Source organism: Miniopterus schreibersii (genome assembly GCF_964146895.1).
Source record: "Miniopterus schreibersii genome assembly, chromosome: 1".
Lineage (NCBI taxonomy): Eukaryota > Metazoa > Chordata > Mammalia > Chiroptera > Miniopteridae > Miniopterus > Miniopterus schreibersii.
Window position 1 is genome coordinate 180,178,260 of NC_138101.1, and position 21,792 is coordinate 180,200,051.

At 45.5% G+C, this 21,792-nt stretch overlaps 1 protein-coding gene across 5 annotated transcripts in view; it reads left to right on the top strand.

Moving 5' to 3' along the window:
- Positions 1-11,535: 11,535 nt before the first annotated feature.
- RGS6 (regulator of G protein signaling 6) overlaps positions 11,536-21,792 on the top strand; it is a 392,085-nt gene continuing 381,828 nt past the window's right edge. For 3 of the 5 annotated variants that reach the window (XM_081117674.1, XM_081117676.1, XM_081117678.1), the window contains exon 1: positions 12,105-12,262. The gene's annotated coding sequence lies outside the window, so the exon portion shown is untranslated. Of the gene's footprint in view, positions 11,893-12,104; positions 12,263-21,792 lie in introns of those variants that run through there. The other 2 variants (XM_081117675.1, XM_081117677.1) reach the window with 1 other exon arrangement.

A 21,792-nucleotide genomic window follows, 5' to 3' on the forward strand; every position in this document is an offset into this window, starting at 1 on the left:
GCATATTTCTTTCTTTTTTTTAATCTTCCATTTTTTCCATTGCTTTTCAGAGAGAGTGGAAAGGGGAGAGACAGAGTGAGAGAGAAACATTGATGTGACAGACGCACATCGATCGGTTGCCTCTCTCACACACCTGACGGGGCCCGGGGAACGAGCCTGCAACTGAGGCATGTGCCCTTGGCTGGAATTGAACCCGGGACCCTTCAGTCCACAGGCTGACGCTCTAACCACTGAGCAAAACCAGGTAGGGCGATAAGCATATTCCTTAAAGATCTGCTTACACTCCGACCGGGAGGCGTCCGGAGGGAGAAAGGAAATTCCTGGGCTGCACTGGGAGTGAGGCAGAGCAGACTCCAAGGCAGCTCCTCACCTCCCAGGGCGCCCTTGGGTGGTAGCACTTACCTAGGGCAGTGGCTGACAAGGGGATTGGATTCAAGTGACCTGAGTGTTTTAATGCGATGGTGAGCACTCCTTAAGGGTAGGCTTGAAGCATGGTGACATTTTTTGTATGTAGACCCTACAGTCTTTAGAACACTGCTCTGCACATACATAGGGGCTCAATAAATAGTTGAATAAATAGTTAAATAAGAGAGTGAATCGCTATGAAAATTGTACAATACTTTACATATATATTTACAGATGAGTAGAAAGAGCGGAGGTTTAAAATGATAAAGATCTGAGTTCACATCCCAGGCCTGCTCTTCATCTGCTGTGTAACCTGGGGTCACTCAACCTCATCCATCAACGGAGCTGATCAGTGGTGTGCTGGTAAGTGTTCTGCCACAGGCTCTCTAGGAAGAAGAAAAGTTCTGTTTTGTGATGCTTGCTGATTTCCATGGAATAAATATTCCCATCAAGCTAACAACCATTGAACACCCAGCTTGTAAAATTCCTGCAAATCTAAAAATCAGGTCTCGTGAGCCACCAGATACACAGAGTTCACCGCTGCAGGTAGTGATACAAACCTCGGGGGCTCAGTCATTCTCGGGGCACCGCCTGCCTGCTGAGGACTGTGCTTGGATTATCTCATTTAGTTCTCATAACAATGCTATGAGATACGGGGCAGATACTGTGATTTATCCCTATTTTAGGAATAAGGAAGCAGCATTGGAGATTGAGAGACTTGTGAGTAGACACCCAGCTAGCCTGTATTCTCTCTATTAGATGGCATCCCCTGTTCCTTCAATGTAATAAAAAGAGACAAGTAGCGCATTCAGCGTTTGCTTATTTAGTGTTACTCTCCTTTCTCCCTTTACCATTTCTATGAAAAAATATTTTGGAAGGAAATGTCCTGGACCAGATCCCTGGGAAGGTCTAGTCATAGAACAAGACCACAGAAAAAATTTTTTAAAAAGTATATCTTTATTGATTTCAGAGAGAGGAAGGGAGAGGGAGAGAGAGAGATAGAAACATCAATGATGAGAGAGTCATTGATCAGCTGTCTCCTGCACGCCCCCTGCTGGGGATCGAACCCACAACCCGGGCATGTGCCCTGACTGGGCATCGAACCCCGATCTCCTGGATCCTAGGCCCATGCTCAACCGCTAAGACACACTGGTTGGGCCAGAAACGTTGTTTTCCATTGTTGAGAATGTACCTTAGGTATTGGGGAAGGAAAAAAAAGAACAGCATAAGAAACTGTGAAGATAAAATAAAATCCAGGTGACTTTTCAAGTAGTTCAGGGATTAAATTGTTGTCTAATGACTCATTTAACAAGCCAAGGACTTGGAACATGGATGCTTTCTCTGCAGGAGGACCCCTGCTACCTCCGCTAATTTCCTGCCTAGTAAAAGGGTTTGTAACGATTTACCAGCCAAGTGCCGAAAGGATGGATGACCGTGCAACCCAACCAGTTCTGGCCAGTGAGACTTAGGGGAAAGCATGCTAAGGGGCTTCTAGGAACAGGTTTCTTTGCTGAAAAAAGCAGAGATGTGCAAGAATAAATTCCACATCTCCCTATCTGCTGTTTGACATTACCCTCTAAAGATGACAGACTTGGCGTCTAAGTAGGTCGATAGCTTGGACATGCCTACCTCCCATTTATTACTAAGAAAGATAAAGAAATATCCTTATTGTTTAAAGCCTGTTAGCCATGTATTCTGTAATTTGCAGGCCAGAACATCCCACATCAGTAATTAAAACGGATTATCAGATTAACCCGCTGGAACTTCACTGTTAGAAAACTCATGGTTGCCAGAAACCCACTGTGTTAGGAAGCTCTCTGCTACAAGAAATTCAAAGTCCTGACTCCAGCTGGCCTAACAGAGGGCAGTTTATTGCCCTGTGCAGCCGGGAGCGCGGAGTCGGGGAGGCGTCAGGTGGCATGCACACTCTCGCTCTGCTCCTCTCAGACTCCTCGCTGCTCCCCCCTGTGGGCGGGTTTGGTCCTCAGGTCAGCTGATTGCCAAGTTCTAAGCACCATGAGCCAGGACAATGCCTGGTGGAAGAAGATGAATTGTCCATTCATGTGTCTCTTCGGGGAAGTGAGGAAACCTCTTTGCCGGCCATGGTTCATTTCCCATCCTTTCCCAAGTCAGTCCTAGCAGTGGGAACAGGGTTGCTACCATCCTCAGGGGCTACCTCTGGGGTGAAATGGATTTAGGGGAACCTACACTAAGAAACCAGCTCCAAGAGTCAATTGCCTTATCTTTCCTCTTCTCGGAGACCTTTCATGGACCCTGGAGAGCTTGTTTTCTACTTAGAACCTCTGGGAGCCCTAATGAATATTACTTTTTATTCCTTTCTAGCTTGGCTTTGAGCCTTAACTCACTCAGGTTCTCGGCTGACAAAGTGTTTCTTTCATTATATTAGCTGGTTTCTCTTAAAAGAATCGATCCTTTTTGCTTCTGGGTTACCAATCCTCCCCAAAGTGATAAAACAGGTGTTTTTTTAAATTTGTTTGTTTTAAAAACAATGTGATATCAATTTCTCTGCAGGGAAAAAAATCTAGATATACACACTCCTGTTCTCATGGTTAAAAATGTTTTACTTCTGTTTGTTCTTCTTGAGCCTATTTTTATGCTCACAGAGAAAATAGGCACCACACTTTTAACAGTAGCTAGCAGATTTAAGAATTGACACAAAGTTACTTAAGAAATAAGAGCAATTAAGCCTGAAGAGGCTTTTATCTGGGGAAAACTTCCAGGTTTAAGTTGAAGGAGTTAGTGGAGGGGAGAAACGAGCCAGGTAAAGTCTTTCCTCACCGGATGGAAGCCCCACGCTTCCCATCCCACTCCCGCCTCCTTCACCTGCTCGGGTACAGACCATTGATCACCAAAGACTTAGTTTGTACATGGTTTAGGCTACTTTACTCAGAGAGATGCCTGTGGATCATCTAGGTGAACTCTGAGCGGAAGCATCTGTTTGGCCCGTTGTAGTAAGACTTCCCAGTGTCCCGCTCCTCCCTGCCCTGTCCTAAGGACACCCAGTGTCGACCCTACCCCATGTGGCCTGTGTTATTGGGGGATTTCAATGTCACTCCCAAAGTAGGATTAAGTCAGTCAGTGCGCCTGCAGTCATTGGTCCAGGGGCAGGCTTGTGACAGAAATGGTCTAATCAGGGTGAATCCAGGGACTGTTTTGCTCAGAATGCTCGGCAGGCTCAAGCTCTGTCCTTCTGGGTATGTGGATGTGGAGTTGGGTGCTGCTGGCATGACAGAGGGCCAAGTAGAGAGACTGAAAACAGAACAAAAAGGCAGATGCAAAGAAACTGAATCAAGCCGGGCCTGAAGCCCAACCTGGCTCTGGCCCTTCCAGTGACCAGGGCCAAGAAATGTCTTCATTGTTGACTGAGTTTTCCATCAGCAGCAACCTAAGGCCCCAAGACAGGATGGCTTATCCCTTTGTGTTTAGGGCCTGAGGACAAAGCTGCCCGCAAGAAATTTTAGTAAATGGGCCTATGTGTTTTATAGGTCCAGGTTACTCAAGCTAAATATGTTTTACTGCTTAAGAAAGGGAGGGAAACGAATCCTTTGTGTTTTGCCCTTTGGAAGGAAAATTAGCCTAATTTCAAGCATAGAGCTGCAGGCCTGGGGGACAATGGTATTTTAGGAATTCCCCTGAGGCTGGGCCCACACCCATGTGGAGGTCACACTGCTCAGGCCTGGGGGCCTCTGCAGGAACTGGCCGAGTGGGGCCTTGAAAGGAGTAGGCAGTTAGGCAGTTAGGGCACAGAAGTCTGGGGTGAGCCTGGCGGAATGGCCATGGACGTTCCTGCTGGCCCGGGTGGAGGCTTGTCTCTATCTTGGGTTGGAGTGAAGGGCAAAGGGTGGACAACCAGTGATCCACAGTCATGCTGTTTGTTAAAATGCAGAGTCCCGGGGTTATGCCAAAGTCATTGGATAACAACCTCTGCGTGCACAGTGGCCCAGCTAATTTTTAGATGAGTACCGTTTGAAGACCCATGCCTTAGAGGGTTAAGCTAAAACCCAGTTCAGTCGTCCCCAGCCAGGCTGGAGAACAGCTGCGGAACATAGGTAGCAAAAAAAGCACAGGGTCAGAGGTCTAGCAGATCCAGAAACAGGATGCCATGGGTCACCACCCTGGACTGTACTCTCATGGTTCCGCTGGCTTAAAATCCTGGGGCATGAAAGATTTTTCAGTAGTTTAGAGCAGAAATTTTCAACCTCTTTCATCTCATGGCACACATAAACTAATCACTAAAATTCTGCAGCACACCAAAAATATACTTTTTGTCGATCTGACCAAAAAAAAGGTATAATTTTGATTCACTCACATTGGATGGCTATTGGTACGTTGGTGGTTGTCATTCTTTTAATTTGACAATCTAAGGGAAAAGAGGTCAGTGTCCCTGACTAAATAGTCAGGTATTGCATGTTTTAAAAATTCTCGTGACACATCAGTGTGCCTCTTACAGCACAACTGGCTGAAAATCACTGGTTTAGAGTTAATTCCCAATGCTTCTGATATTAGGACCACCTCTAGTGTCACCAATGACCTTAGACATTTCTCCTAACTCATTGGATTGCCCGGTCAGCTTTGATGGTGTGGAAATGTGGGGTGACAGGCCCCGATACTGTCAGAGCTTCCCTGGCCTGTGTCAGGGTCACAAAGTCCATGCGACAGACCTCATCACAGAGAGGGTGCTGGGTCAGTGTCACATACTCTCTTCTCTTGCTGCTGCTTTTAAAAGTATATGCACAGCAGTTTGGCAGGGGAAAGATTTTTACCATTGTTTACAAATGCAGACAGAAGCACTGACTTATTTGACTACTCCACAGTCAAGCAACAGGGAGTTTAGGGACATGGGAGCCACAGTGGTTTCTACTTGTGACCCCTGAAGGTTAATAGAAGGCATGGCCTGGGCTGCAGATCCCCACATGGCCCAGCTGCTCCTTCTGCTATCATTATTTTAGTCCTGAATGTTCTTCCCCGAAAAAAACACAACACAAATCCAAGAGCAGCAAACAGTTTGAAAAGTGCCGTTAGGAAGCATGCGGGCTGGAGCTGGGAGAGCTGGTCCTGTTCCGGCCGCAGTCCTGTGGTGTTCCAGGGCTGGCTGGGCCTCTTCCCTCATCTCCGAAATAAGCAGTACAAGCCCACTTTGACCACCGCAAACGCTGTCATTGAGACCTTCTAACGTTAGTGTCCGTGTTGGCTTGTCACTGTAAGCCTCTCTAATATAAGGCCAACTTGGAAGATTGCTTTCATTGTACATTTTATACTGGTGGCTTTTCGATTTTCCAGCTTGAGTGTATCTCATTTGGGAAACACTTCTGATATTTACCAACAGCGTGAAATGAAAGGATGGGGCAGCTCTCACCCTCTATAGCCTTGTTTCCACTTGCTACATTAAATCAGTTGCTAAACCCTGGCCCCATGAAAGGATCAGCTAATAGATTCTGTCTCTTAATTTTGTCAAATTTTAGAGGCCTCCCAAGAGAATGAAAACACATAGTTTATTAGGATTGGGATTTTACTGCTGAAATTCTTTACTTCATTAATTGAGAGGAAGGAGATACAGAGAGATCTAGCTTACCCCAAAATAATTTTGTGTTCCCACTAGAGTTGATATAGTAGTTTTAAAAAAAGCCTCCTCCTTAAAAATACTCTCTCAGTATAAATATTTGTATGTGTATTTTCTTAAAACTCGATCTTTTTCCATTACGTGAAGTAGTTTTCATTCTTGGTATGCAATTCTGTTAAACAAGTGATCGTCCTCAAAACTAAGCATGCTTGTAATTTCCTCAGGGATTGGGTTTTAATCTTCATTGTAGTCAACTGTTCTATTTTTCTAGGGATAATGTGATTTTACTGCCTACTAAGATGTATATCTGAATGAAAAGCAGATATAATATATGGTAAGCAGCAAGGGAGTTGAGTTACTGTGATAAAGGTTTGTTTGAAACCTACCTGAGGTACAGAACAGCTCTGGTTTCTAGGCAGTTGTATCTAAAGTATTCAAAATCTTCTCCTCTTTTTGGTTAGAGAATAATTTTTCTTTTTACCTGAAAGCGAGGTTCCCAACTGAAGCATACATAGTCCACCCCAGAGCTGTGGTAAATAGGAGCGAGACGAGGGCCCATTTCCTTTGCGCCCCTGCCTGGAGAGGCTTGGGATATTCCAGAGGAGTGGGTTCTGCCATCTGCAGCTCATAAACCCTCCTGAGTTCTTCCCGATGTCTCCGTGGTGTCAGGTACAGAACGTGGTTGGTTTTCTCCTTGGCTTGTGCAGAGTTTTCCAAAGTAAGTGCATGTGGGGCCAGGGCAGGGCTCTCCTTCCTCCCTACAGCAGGAGTCCTCCAACTCCAGGGTGTATCAGAACCACCTGAGTTACCCAGAGAGCTTGCTGCATTGCTGGTTTTCAGCCCTCAGTGCCAGAATTTCTGATTCAACAGACCTTTGGGGATGAGCTACCTGCATTTTAACCTGCATGTCAATAAGATGTATATGGGTTAGTTAAGTTTAATGGACAGAGAAGCAGGCAGTTAGTTGACATTTGGGCCCTAGTCAGAATGCCTCTTCCAGGAGTAACACGGACACTCTCATCTAGAGCCCATGTGAGCATGCGTGGGGTGAGGGGTAGCAGCTTCAAGTTATCTTTATCTCCCACCAACACCAGAGGATTTGTTAATTAGCGTAATGCACTTAGAACTATTTTTTTCCATTGGTGAAATGAGTGTGGTTCAAGAATGTAGGTAAGCGGTTATTATCACAGTCATCCCACTCTTGCATTGTCACAGGTTTAGGCAAATCCATAACACCTGTTCATGCAGACCCATGTCTTTGAGATAAGTTGTCCCCTAGTAGAATATCAGAAGTGTGTTGCATATCAAAACATGGCTGGTATAGATAAATAAATTGTGGTATATCACACAGTGGAACACTACTCAGGGCTAAAAATGAATGGACTGCTGATACATGCAGCATCATGGGTAAATCTCGGGGCATTACGCCAAGTAAAAGAAGCCTGAAAAATAGCTGTGTACTGTACGGCTTTGTTTCTATAACATTCTAGAGAAAGCAAAACCACAGAGACAGCAAACAGATCAGTGGTGGCCGGGAGCTGAGGGTAGAGGGAAGTGGCTGGATACAAGGGGGAATGAGGGAACTTTTTGGGGTGATGAAAATGCCCTACAGGTCAAAGAGGAAACTACTATGGGGTTTTGGGTGATGGTGTGAAAAGGAACAAAAGAACACTGCAGGAAAGTTCATTTTGAGCATAGGGTACAGTTCTGCTGTCTTGAGAAACAGGGCCATTTGCTTAGGATTTGGTTTGGGCAAATGGCATAAATTTCATGTCCGTGTTCTTTAGAATATCGGTGAGGCTTTGGCAAACACAAAATTCCGGAGAGGGCTGAGAATGCCCTTTGAGCTGAGCTCTGTTTCTTAAATACCTGCAAATGGCCTTGAATTAATTAAAATATGGTTCTTTATTAAGAAGAAAGCTTTGCCATGTTTTGCAGAGGGTGTTAGGTGTTCAATTCCAGTGTTCTTATTCTGGGGGGCTACCTGTGGTCTTATATGTCTGGGACTTTTGATAGAGTTTGTAACCGACAGATTTTGCCTCAATAAAGGATCTGTCTTATTGAAGCACATCCCAAATTATTTACCATGGTCCTGACCAAATATACCTGTAACTGATTATGAAAAACTGTGGGGAGCCCAGCATCTAGCAGGAGGGGGAGGGGCAGGGGTGAAGAACAGATATGTATGGCTGAGGGGACCTGTCCAGCTCTTCAAGTCACATCACACAAGCAGTTCTGACCACAAGATCCTGGAGGGTGGTGCCTGAAGTAGTGCCTAGGAGGTGGTCTGATGGAGCTTGGCCCAAACAATTGGTGTGGAAAGCATCACATGGCTATTTTGGGGCTAGTGTAGGTTTTTAAAAACTTGCTATGGTTGCTGTAAATTTTCTTCCATATGCATTAATTATACATATACATACCCCTGCATCCTGATTAGCAAGCACTGAGGCCTCGTAAATATGCATTCCACTCTGACATGCCATTACTTTTGATTTTCAAAGCATTACCATTCCAGCACCATGCTATAAACACAATCATTCCCAGACGCATGATTTTCAAAGCTGCAGATCAAGTGCTAAACTGGCATCATACTGAAAAGAGAAAAATCCACTTCATGTTGTAATCAACTTGCTTGCCACAGACCCCTCCTGAGAAGGGGATTATGCAATTAGTAGTAACAGAAATGCTGGGCAGTCTATGAAGTACGCACCCCACATGTTGTGGGTTGGTCACAAATTTTTGGAGTAGGTCCTCAAGAGGACGTGATCCCTGGTTCACCTCCCAGAGACCCAGGCAATCAGAGGCTCCTCCCCCCTTGCCTTGGAATGTACTCTGCCCACTGTCCCCACAATGCTCCAAGGACATCGTCTTGAGAGAGTAAGGTATTGCTGAGACCATCTGGATGGTACGTACATGTCACTGAATCCAGTTAAGGACTTCATATACACTTTTAAGATTCTGGTGGGTGGGCGTGGAGACCTTCCTGTCTTGCAGCCGCCCAAGACAAGCCTTGTATGCAAGTTCCCTTGCTTATTAAACCTGCCACCTACCCATTTGGAGTGGTCTGCCTCTTTCTTTGGTCTCTCTTTGCCCTACATGTGTGGGGTCCAGTGTGTGAATCAACATACATTTTTGTTCAAAGGCGGATTTCTGGGTCCTATCACTAGAAGTTTCAATTCAACAGGTCTGAGATGGGGTTCAAACAGTTTTAATAAGCCCTCGCCGGTTTGGCTTGGTGGTTAGAGCGTCAGCCGGCAGACTGAAGGGTCCTGGGTTTGATTCCGGCCAAGGGCATATACCTTGGTTGCAGGCTCGATCCCCAGCCCTGGTTGGGGGGCTCTTGAGGGAAGTCAACCCATCGATGTGTGTTTCTTTCTCTCTCTTTCTCTCTCTCTGTCTCTCCCTCCCACTGTCTCTGAAAAGCAATGGAAAAAATATCCTTGGGTGAAGATTAAAAAAAAGAAGTTTTAATAAGTACCCCAATACCCCAGATGATGCCGATGCTGTGGCCTTCAAGCAACCCTTTGAGAAAGACCCTTTTCTAAAATATCTTACCAGAAAATTTATTTTCCATTAGCATTTAACAGGGCACAAAATTGATCTATTGCTTTTAGATTTTCTTAGTGGACAGAGCTAGGATATATATCAATCTATATACACACATACACATGTACATGTATTTTTCTATCTATGTATCTAAATTAGAAATAATTTCACACAGTTGCTTCTAACTTAAAGCCACATCACTGGGTTTATTCTAACCTTCCCCCTTCCTCTGTCTGTAATTCCCTTCTCCAACTATGTGAAACCTGCCTCCCAATATCTTTAATACATTCACTTGTTTGCTCAGTTTCCCACTGTGTAAACCAACTTGTTGGCCATGTCAGCAAAAAGTGTGGCCTGTCTTTATTAAGTTATGCTTATTGTTATATATATATATATATATATATATATATATATATATATATTATATAAAATTATATTTCTAAAAATCACATATATAAAACATATGTACATATGTGTATTATATATACATATATGTATATATGTGAAATAAAATATTTTTACATTAAATCAAATATTAAATATTTTCTATATGTATATAAGAAATTATTTAACATATATTAGAAATCCCATATAATATATAAAATATATTGATATAAGTAAATATATATCTGATTTCATATATGCTTTTGCCCCAGTTTTATTAAGATATTTTGATATATAACACGAAGTTTAAGGTATACTATGGGATGATCTGATAGACATATATATTGCAAAAAGTGATTACTACAAAAAGGTTAGTAAACACTTCACCCTCTCACATAATTACCATTTGTGTGTGGGGGGGGGAGCATTTGAGATCTATTCTTCATCCCTTCTGGTGCTTAGCGGAGGGTCTGGCACAGGGCGGGTACCGATTATTGTCTGTTGGATGAAAGAGCTAATACATCCATTCATCGGTACCGAATGGTGGGAAGGGAGATGCGTGCAGGAAAGGAGACCTTAAATTGCAACCTCTGGGCCACATGGGTGAAGACAGTCCAAGGCACCCGTCTTTAGAAGCCTTTACATATTCTATTTCAAGCGCCCTCCTCAATACCATTGAAGAGCAAACCTCTGATTCACAGTGGATGTTGGTAGCGCTGACTCTGCACACCCGTCCCCGGTACCGGTGGGCAGCAACGGCCTTACTTCATTTCCACGGGCCGCCGGCTCTCGCCGCGTTTCAGTTCCCACCGTAAAGAACCCGTCGATTCCAGGGCGCCGTTCTCATTTTCCGCCTTCAACTTTCTTCTTCTTTGCCCAAGAATATCTGTAGAGCTAGTTCTTCTCGAAAGTTCTTTCTGCGCTGTTTCAGAGAAGAATGGTCCCCAAAGGCTCCACATACAGCCTGCGCTGGGAACGCTGAATCAATAAGAGTGACGAGGCCGGTAGCAGTATCCCCGAGGGCGGCGGCGCCCCGCTTTGATTTGAGGGCGCCAGCTGCGCGCGTCAGCCAGAGCCCCAGGCCGTCGCCCGGAATCCCCGAGGCGAACCTGACGCATCCGGAGCCTCGGGACGCGCCCAGCTCTCCGAGTCGCCGGGAGGAGCCTCGGCGTCTGTCTGCGTTTTCTCGCCGGCAGCTCAAGCGCCAGGAATTCCCAGGTTTTCCCTTCCTCGGGCCGATCGCCACTGCACCTTCGGAGGCGGCGGGAGCAGGTGAGCCGGGCGCCCGCGCGGCTTTGGGGACCCGCTCAGGTGCCTCGGCCCCGCCCCGCCCCGCCCCGCCCACCTGGCGCCCGCCCACCTGGAGCGGCCGGGTCCCCGCGCAGGTGCGGGCGCCAGGTGCGCGCGGCGCGGCCTGCAGCTCCCTCCACGCCCGACAGCGGGCGCCGCTGCGGCGGCTCCAGGCGGCCGAGCCGAGCGGCTCCGCGAGTTGGGGCAGCTCCTGCGCCCGACCCGACTCGGCGGCGAGAGCTCCGCCCGGGCGCCGGCTCCCCGCGGCGGCGGAGCGGGCGGGCGCAGAGGGGGCTGACCGACCTCCGCGGGCTCCGCCGGCCCGGGGCGGGGAGAGGCGGCGAGCGCGGGGCAGCGCGGAGAGCGGGGCCGGCCCCGAGCGCGCTGGAGACAGCCGGGCGTCCCGCGCCCGGGCACCATGCGACCCGCCGCGCCTCCTCGCCGGCCCCGGGCTTCGCTCTCCGCCCGCTGAGCCCCGGCGCTCGCCGCCCCGGAAACTCGCAAAGACGAGGCGAGACGTTGGAGAGCGGCGCCGAGGCGGACCCAGACGTCCCCTCCGCCCCCGAGAGGCTGCGGATCCCCGTTTCCTGGGCTCCTCTAGCTGTGCCATGAACCTGGCGCAAGCTTGGCTTTAGGACAAATTCGGAAGCCGGAGGGGGAGTCAAGGCAATTCTTGGGTTGCTAAGGTAATTGTAGTTGTGACCAAAACGGGCAAGAAACAAGTGGGGGAAAAGGTGTTTGCAAACGGCATGCCCTCCACCCCCAGCCCCAGCGCCTATGTGTTGATGTCGTTTCATCGCTTGGGTGCGGACGCTGGCCCGCTTCAGATGCGTGACAGGTGCCGGGGCGCGTGCGTGTGCAGTTTGGGACCGTAGAGGCACGAGCTTACGTAAGCGGCGAGGCGGGCTGGGCGCGGACCCGTGCGGGATGAGGGCCGGTCCGCGCGGAAAGCGCGCGCCCGGGCCGCGGGGGTGAGGCGCTCAGCCCCGGGGACCAGCGCGCAGAGGGGACACGCTTTTAGGAACTTCCAGCCTTACGATGATTTGGGGACCGCAGGTAGGGCAGCTGTGCTTCGAAAGCAGGTCGTCATTAACTTTTCCTCCGAATAGGCTTGCCCACTTGGGGTTTGGAGGAAAAGAAAAGTGAGTGGAAGGAGTGGGTGTCGGGGTCCGGTTTGGGGAACTGCGGCAGGAACGGGGACCGAGGCATTGGCTCCAGAGAGGATGACAGCTAAGCTGGTTGCCGTATTTACAGTCACTGTCAGGCTGCGTAGCAAGTGGCCCAGAGAGACAGGGAAAGTGACCCAGAAATTTTAATTTTGTTCAGAATGAAAGCTGCTGTATTTTTTTTTTTTTTTAATGTGATGGAGTGGGGAGGAGTATTCTTCCTCTCTGGTGGAGAGGAGTGGCCTTTCCATGCTACAAACTGAAGATATTTTGTATCATATTGTTGGCTTGGAATTGTTCCCCGGGGCGTTCATCAGTGCTTAGGAACTGGATCTGCAGGTAGTTTCTAATCAATACCTTTTAGCAGCCTCAAGTAAAACTGCCAAAATAAGCAGAATTAGGTAAAGCCTAACACTGGGCCCTTTTCTCACCAGAGGGGGACGACCGGCGGAAGAATAAAAACTGGGCTTGTGAGTGTCTGGATGGAGTCAGAGACTGAGCTACAAGTGTGTGTGTTTTGTCCAGAGGTGGCAGACGGAAAGGAAACTGTTGGCTTTAGCCTAATATGTTAAACAAGGCTTTCATAGACCGCTTTTCACAGGCAGGAGGGTAACTCTATGGAGCGGCACCGGGGAGTCGCTGAGACCCTTTCTGTAAGTTGTGTATTCTTTATGCAACTTACTTTTATTTTTCTTATTAATTTATCAGTTTTGCAAAGGATGGGGCTGCCCGGAGAGACCAAGTAAGTTGAGGACTGACGGGCATTTGACACTTTGGAGATACACATTTAGGAAAACAAGCTTGCCTGCTGAGCCGAGGAAACCAAGACGATAGGTTTTTTCTGAGTTTTCTGACACTGCTGGCAAGCTAAATTGTGTACGTAAATATGGTGATCGTATTTACTACAAACATTGGCGTATACCATCTATATCCCCCCACCCCAATATCTCGTCCTTTCCTGAGAGTGCCTGTGAATTCTAGAAATGTCAGCTACCGCGAGGTACTTTGATGACGTAAGTAGCCACTGGTGTTCCCTTTTCCATATTCGTTACATTGGTTCTTAACTTTACTTCCCTGTCTCCTTTAAGAAACTTAAATGAACATTCGCTGATATATTGCAGAGAGCTTCAGTCAAACAATGCCAATTTTCCTTCAAGTGGCAAGTTTTTCGTATCAAGTGAAACATGACAACAATGCTTTTGTGGCAGAAATGTCTCTTTAAATGAGACAGTTATTTATTTATTTATTAATGAACAATTTGTGGCATGAGATAGCCAACATAGGTATTTTTTTAAATGAGCAAACATTTCTTGTGAAAGAAAAAAAAAATTTTAATTGAAGTACAACTGACATCCAATTTTATATTGGTTTCAGGTGCATAGCATCGTGATTCGACATTTGCATGCACCATGCTATGATCAATAAGTCTAGTTAACCCTCTAAAAGGAACATTTAGGACAATATAGTTTGCCAGTAATTTTGGATGTCTGTCCACAGGGACAGAATTTTATGTGCAAATAGGATCATTCTGTTTCTTATTTCTCTGATGTTCTCTCATGCATTTTGTCCCCTCCACTCCTTCGACTTTGCCAGGAATTGCTGAACATTCTGTTTTGTGCCAGGGGTTAAGCGTCAGGGAGATATGAGTAAGGAGCTCTGTGTCACATCAACATTTTTCAAGAGAGATGCTCTCCGAGATCTCAGGGCTGGGATTAATTTTCCTCTAGCCTCACAGTTAGCTTGTCTTAATTCATAATGCTTTGAACCTAGGAAAGCATTTAACCTCTTCATTTTCAGTGCCAGCTGGAAGGAATATATTTATCAGATTTCATCTTCATTGTAACATATGGCGTGATATAAATAATTACTACACACACACTATCCTACTGTATGGGGAAAAATAGAATTACAAAATAAACCTTCATGTTGAGTGATATGCATGTAACATTTCAAAAAACAGATTTACTTTTTCAAAAATTTTTTATTACAAAAGTGATATCTAACCATTGGGAAAAAGTCAGGAAATTACAAAGAAAGAAAGAACATTTGTAGTTCCCACAGAAGGTGAACCACTGTTTCCTGGCCAGCGCGGCTCAGCAGTTGAGCATCGGCCTAGGGTCCAGGAGATTGCTGTTCGATTCCCGGTCAGGGCACATGCCAGGCTGTGGGCTCGATCCCCAGCAGGGTTGTCCTGGAGGCAGCCGATCAATGACTCTCTCATCATTGATGTTTGTATCTCTCTCTCTCCCTCTCCCTTCCTCTCTCTCAAATCAATAAAGACATATTTAAAAAAAAAAAAAAAGTGAAACACTGTTGACATTTTTACATGCTACATATTCTTCCAGACTTTATTTTGATCACATTATTCATTGGATTTTTACCCCCTCCTAATCTCAGATCTTGTAAATGGAACTTGGATATGTGTTAAAAGTTTGGAAAATAACTGCTAATTTTTCTGGATGGTTTTGGTAGACTGGGTTTTAATTTTTGTTAGTGGTCCTTATTTTCAAAGTGCGTAGTTTCTGTTTATCTCTTTTCCTTGGAAAGCAAGATTTGCACTTCGGGTCAGTAATCCTTGGGGCTCCCTGTAAGATTTGCGGATTAAAGCATCAGAAGAGAAATAGAACATTGGTCATGCTGGGTGGGAGACTTTGGTTCTGGTTTCAATTCCTGCACCAATGACTCCTGCGGCCTTTGGCCTGTGGGCCTCTGTTTCCTCAAAGGACAAATGACACTTTCAGATTTAGCTCAATAAGCTAACAGTGTATTTGTTGCTTTGACATTTGATGAGGATAATCTTTGTTTAAAGTGGGCTTTTTTAAACACAGGTGGCTGGGGGTCACCCCTAGGGTTTGTGACTTACTTGGTTTGGAGTGAGGCCTGAAAATGTACATTTCTAACCAGTCCCCAGTTGATGCCAAGTCTGCTTGTCTGGGGACCATGGGGAGAACTAGGTAGTAAGCTCCTTGGGGGGAGAAGACTGTTTCTCTTTCCTTTACATCCACCTGTTCCATGCCCAGCAATGTACCTGCCAGGAGGTTCCCTGTAAGCACTGGTTGAATCAGTATCAGTTTCTCCATGGGGGAGAAACTTTCTGAAGTAGTCAAGAGGAAAGAGATCGTCATCCAGAATTTGGAACTATTAAGTCTAATGAGAGTAATAATCAGTCATAAACGAAGTTCTTCAAACTACAAGAAAAGCAAAAATGCCCATAAATAGGCGGTTAAAATGCACATTAAACCTAATGAGTTGCATTAAATAACAACTCAAGAGTACCTGCTTGAGATGTTACAAACCACAAAGCTTATCAAATGTTTCACTGGTGCCTCCCCGAAGTAATTCATTTTCTGCCACATCTACATTCCAATACAGGGGGGAGGGAGGGGATTCACTATTAATTACCCTAACTACCAAAGCAGCAGCACCCCCCGCCCCACGCAAAAGGCAGAGCAATGCTCACTGGAGCCCACAAACGCTCTATGAGATAGTGACTGAGGAAACAGAGAGGGCACTGAGGGGGTGCATTTGACAGGTTGAGAGTCCAGAAGGCTGAAATGCCCCTCTTTCCCTCATCCTTGTGTGGCTACTTTGTGTCTAGAAAATGAATCCTTCCTCTCTACTTAGGTGTTAGAAACATAGGGGACAGCTGTTTTTATGTGTGGCCACTTTAAAAAAATGTATAAATATTTGAATATGAGCAAATTAGAGGCTCATGTAACTGAGGCTACTCAAATGAGCTGGGATGGAGAGTAGCTGTCTTGGCTTTTCTAAATACTCAGGTAAAGCCAACTAAGGAAAAGCCATCGTGAGGTTTTTGCCTGGTAGAATTCCCTCATTCACTAGCGCCTGCCCTACTCAAGCTGCTTTCCCGGCCCCGGGGGAGGGCACATTAAACAAAGCCTTCGGAGATGAGTGTCCTGCAGGAATGTCAGCTAGTTGTGACACCCCCCAGGAGGTACCCGAAGCCCCTGTATTGCACTGAGACCTGGCCAGCCCCGAGCCCTGAGAGAGAACTGCGACTGGTGGCTCTTCAAGGAGCACAATAGGCATTTTCAACCGTGTTCCTTGTTTCTGAACCTCAGTTTCCTCATCTGTGAAATGGGAATAAGAAATCGATCCCTTGAGTGTGTGTGGCTGTGAGGGGCAAATTGGATCCTGTACAGCATCCTGGGCAAGGAGGCGTAGTACCAGGAGAAGATGGACCCTGTCACACCAGACTGTGTTCTGATAATATTGAGAATCAGCTGTTGGTTCGCAACCTCAGGAATTCCCTGGGTGAAATCTGAGGCCGGCTTCCATACACCGAGGGCAAAGAAAGAGGCAGGACCCGTCCAGACGGGTGGGTGGCAGGTTTAACGAGCAAGGGAACTTACACAGGAGGCTTGGGTGACCGCAAGAGTAGATTTCCACACCCACCCGCTAGGATCGTAAAAGCTTGTATAGAGCCCATATACTGACCAGGTGGTCTCAACAACACCATATTGTCTCAAGACTGTTTCTTGAAAATGGCCCTGTGGAAACAGTGGGCAGAACCATCATCCTGAGGACAGGCGAGGGGCAAGGAGCTTCCAGTTGCTGGGATCCAGCTCTCGGGCTAACTGGCGGTCACATCCTTTCCATGACCTCCACCAACAGGGGTCTGTTGGGAAGTAAGAATTTTGGGGTGATAGTTTCCTTTTTTTCTGTTCCCAAGGACTTGCTATATCAGCCTAGCCTTTGAGGGACTTCTCAGTCCCTGGGAGAAACCCGCTCTCTAGTTGTAATGTTGTATTTGAAGAGGCTTGTAGAAAGCAAGAAGCCCAGACACTAAGCGGAGAAGGTGGGGTGGGAAAGATGTAGTATTTCCTGAAGCCCAAAGGCCATTAGTCACAGGCAGGAAGGGAAGGGAAACATAGAGGCTGCTGCTACATCGATATCTCTTGTGCCAGACTGTGACCCACGCCCGGAACAAGGCTATGTGTTATTATTGTTTCTATACCCTTGGTATCTCTTACAGTTCGTGGCACATGGTAGGAGATGGTAAATGTTTGCTGAGTTATTGACTTGCAGAGTGACAGCTATGGGTAGGTGAAAATGGGAGGAAGGATGGAGTAGTATTGGTGCAGATGCGTGGACTGCTTCGGGTGGAGGCTGTGTAGGGACTGGGCTGGTGCGGGTACATAGACAGGTACAAGCATGGACGCACAGACTGGTCTGAGTGTGGGTGCATGGGCCGGCACAAGTGTGAATGCAAGATGCAAATAGTTATAACCCCGTTCTTATTGTTTGCTTGATTTTGCCTAGCTAGATCTACCTCAAACCCTATTTTGTAATTATACATTCACGTTTGTCTTTCCCACTGGGCTGTGGTCTGGTTTTTTTGAAAACCACAATTTTATCCTGCCCTAGCACAAAGCCACACACATAGTAAACGCTTGAGTAAGGAATTGGTTTCTAAACAAAAAGTTGCCCAGCCTCTAAAGCTATGGATCTATCATGTAGCAGTGGACTGATCTAATGAAATAACAGTCAGCTTTACAAAACCTTTTTGCAAATCAAAGCCTTTGAAAGGAGAATTAGGTGCTATTACTCCCATTTTACAGATGAAGAAACCAAAGCTGAAACAGATGTTCAGCCGTTTGCCTGAGGTCAGATAGTTATTGAGTAGAGAAACCAAGATTTAAATTCAGCTTTTATCTGACCCCAAAGTCCTGAGTCTCTCTGATATATCACACGGTGGCAAATAGACAGAAACCCTACCCTTGAGATCATCATTTCAGCTGTCTTAGAGATGATAGAAATAAACATAAAATTAACAGTAAAGGATGTTAAGTGAAAAGAATGTGTGGAATTTTATAAGTCAGATTAGACAGCAAATAGATGACAAAGATAGTAAATACAGTTCAAGTTAGAGAGAGAACATTGTATAATCAGATCTGCAAGAGACAGGCTTTGGGAAATGGGTAGACATTTCATAGTTGAAGAGGGGAAAGCAGCAAGCAAGGAATGGCAATAGCTTTCAGGTGAGAGGGACTGATAATAACTGGCTGTTAAACCAATGTCAGAGTAAGAACTCATTTTTCTTGAAACATAGGAACCTTTGTCCCATTTTTGATAGAGACGCTTTTTCTGTTTGTTTGTTCCTAAAAGCCAAACAGCCACCCATGCGTGGTGATGACTGGCACCTGGCCCTGGGTCCCGGGGTTGGGAGGCATTAGGGGTGGGCGAGAGCTGTGTTAAAGCAGAGAGGATGTGCTGCTCAGAAACACTGCCGTGCGTTTTTAGTCATTAGCAATTCATTCCAATTCGAAAAATGTGTAGATCTACACTGTCCAATCCAGACCAAACACTTGTTTGAGCTGCGTTTTTTCCTGCTTGTGACATCTCTAGAAGAAAGACAACCACTTTAAAAAGTGCCCGGTGTATTTGTCTATGAAGCTGCTATGTAAGCGCTACTGTGTTCAGATCCCAAACCAAGCAGGAAGGTGCCATTATATTAGTTTGCTGACCATACATCCTAAAACAAAGACTGATTCAGCAGCTGGTCAAAAGAGAAAATATGCATTCACAAAGGATAAATCTATTGATTATATTTTAGATTTTTTATTTTTTTAGGGGAAGGTACTTTAACTTTGAGAGTGGCAGGTAGTAGGCACTTGGCTGCGAGCTTCTGCCCATAGGCAGGGCTATGTGACAAAGTAGCTTAATATTCTCTCCAGGTGCAGAAGAGGTCTGAGAAACTGTGATTGCTTTGAGGACGTTACTGAAACAGAGAGTGATCTTGAAAATCTCTGACTTAGTCAGCTCTTAGTCTGGGCGTAGAGGGGAGGGGAGACCAGGGGAGGGGAGTTCCAGCTGGTCACCCGGTTGGTCTGAGGTCTCCGCTCTTCTTCCCTGCTCCCCCCTGCTTGTCCACACTGGCAGTAAGTCCCACTACCTAAGAAGTTTCCTAGATGATGATGGTCAGACAGGGCTGTTTTCAAGAAGTTTCAAATTGTGTGTGTGTGTGGGGGGGAGATGGAGACACCGAATGTGATAAGACAGGCTCATATAAATGGAATGCGGGAGGGTCATTTCCCACTGGGGTGTTTCATCGAAGAGGTTGGATGGATGAAGAGGTTGGGTGGGTGAGTTGGACACTGGAGGACCAACGGGTTTGGTGGCAAGAGTGTGCTCGAAAGAATATTTACTACACCCCCTACTGAGAGTCGGGTCCTTAGAAACCTTCAGGTAGGAGAAGTCTGTTGATGAACTTAAAACGAAAGGGGAAACAGGCATAGGTGGAATGGATGTGGCAAGCAAAGCTGTTTAATAAATATTTATGCTTACCAGAAGAAAAGTGAGAAAACAGAGTTGATTAGGAGTGACATTTTCCTCACCTTACGTTGGTCACGGAGGGTGTGCCACAATGACTTTCTAGTTACTTCTTACTGTTTTGCAGGAGATCACACCCCTGCAGTGAAATACTTATAAGTGGTTTCACTATATTACAATCACTGCACGATTCCCACGCAAACAGGCCTTTTCACCCACTGTGTCAGGCTCCCTGTCCAAACGTCAGTGCCTTTTAGGCTCTCAGACCGAGAGGTTGACCGCTGATGCCGGGATCTTCCTGTGGCTCATGGGTAAAGTGGGTACATCTTGGGATAAACTTTATTATCTCTTGCTTGGCATGACTGATGAGGAAGTTCTCAGCTATCTCACCCCAGTGCATGGTGTATTTAGCTTCATGACAAAGCATGCTATCAATTCCAGGTTCTCATTCCTTTGGCTTCCTTTCGCTTTCAAAAGCATCTCTGCAAAAGCCGCTTTCCTTGTCTGCTATCTGCCTCACAACCCCCTCCCCCACTTAAAAAAAATCTGTTTAACCCCCAGTTTCTTATATTTTCTAATTGCCCTAAACAGGAATGACCAGTTGGCTCTCAGAATGTATTTGGAGGTAGATTGGTTTTTGCTTATTGGGAATTCTTGGTGGGGGGAAGTTTCCTGTGTTTGAGATTGGTGATTTGTTAGTTATATGAAGATGAACAGTAATTGACAAGACTAGAAATGAAATTAGGGTTAGTCTGTTGAAGGGCTTACATGCCCCATAGATGATGATGATGGTGATTCAGGGCTCTCTTGGATATGACAAAAAACCCCAAAATAACCGAACTAAAGTTCAAACTAATTCAAGCAACAAGGAATTTACCTGACTCATAGACCTGGGAATTCAGGCATGGCTGGATCCAGGGACTGAAATGATATCTTAGCACTCTTACTTAATACTTCATCATCCTGACTTCCTCCTTCTGTGACACCAGAGAAAAAGCATATGGTCAGTAATATCTCTACTGTTGCATTCTTTCAACACAGGGAGGGAATGTTTTTTCTTACAGTGTCCTTATCTCAGTCTCAGGGAAGGACACTGATTAGTCCTGATTAGAGTCATATGTCTGCCTCGGTCCAATCTATGTGTCCAGTGATAAAGCATATTCTGGCCAGGATCGTTCATAGGCTCACCCTTCCCTATCAGAGGAAACAAATTTGATAGGCAAAAAATATGCTGGGCAACTCGAAACAGTAACTGTATCCATCTTTTAAACTGGCTGAAGGACTGGGTTTTATTTGCTGGGCAGTGGAAAGTTATTAAGAACGAATGCAGAGTATTTCAGCCACTCTCTGAGAGTTCTGAAATATTTTATAAGAGCTGGAAGACTTGCACTATCCAAAATGAAGCTTTTGGAGAATGTGAGGCATTCCTTCAATGTAATCCAACTTATCACTCTTCCTTTATGATTATATTTTTCTATGCCTGCTTAAGAAATTTTTGCCTGCCCTAAGGTCATGAAGCTGTTCTCCCAGTTTTTAGAAGCCCTCTTGTTTTGTATTTTATCTTTAAGTAAAAATAAATGCACCTGAGGTTGATTTTTATCTATGGCATAAAGAAGAAATCCATATGCATTTTGTGTTTTTTTCACATGTATATCCAGTTAACCCAGCACTACTTATTGAAAAATCTCCTCTTATCCACTGCTGTGAAATGTGACCTCTGTTATCAATCAGGTGATCATTTATATGTGGGCCTCTCTCTGCCTTCTAGCCCCTTTCATTGTTCAGTTTCCCTGTTCTTATATTGATACCACACTGTCTTAATTAATATAGCTTAATAATAAGTCTTGATATCCAGTAGTGTGTGTCCTCCAGCTATGTTCTTATTTAAGAATAGCTTGGCTATTCTTAGCCATTTGCATTACTATATAAATTTAAAAATCATCTTTGATGGGATTTTGATTGGAACTGCGTTAAATCTCTAGGCCAAATTAATGTCCTTAGAATGTGTACTGTTTAATTCATTACTATGCTATATTCCTTCATTTATTTAGATCTTCATCTCTGTTAGTTTTTTCTCTATGTTCTAAAGGTACTGTACACCTTTATTGAGATTTATTCCCAGTATTT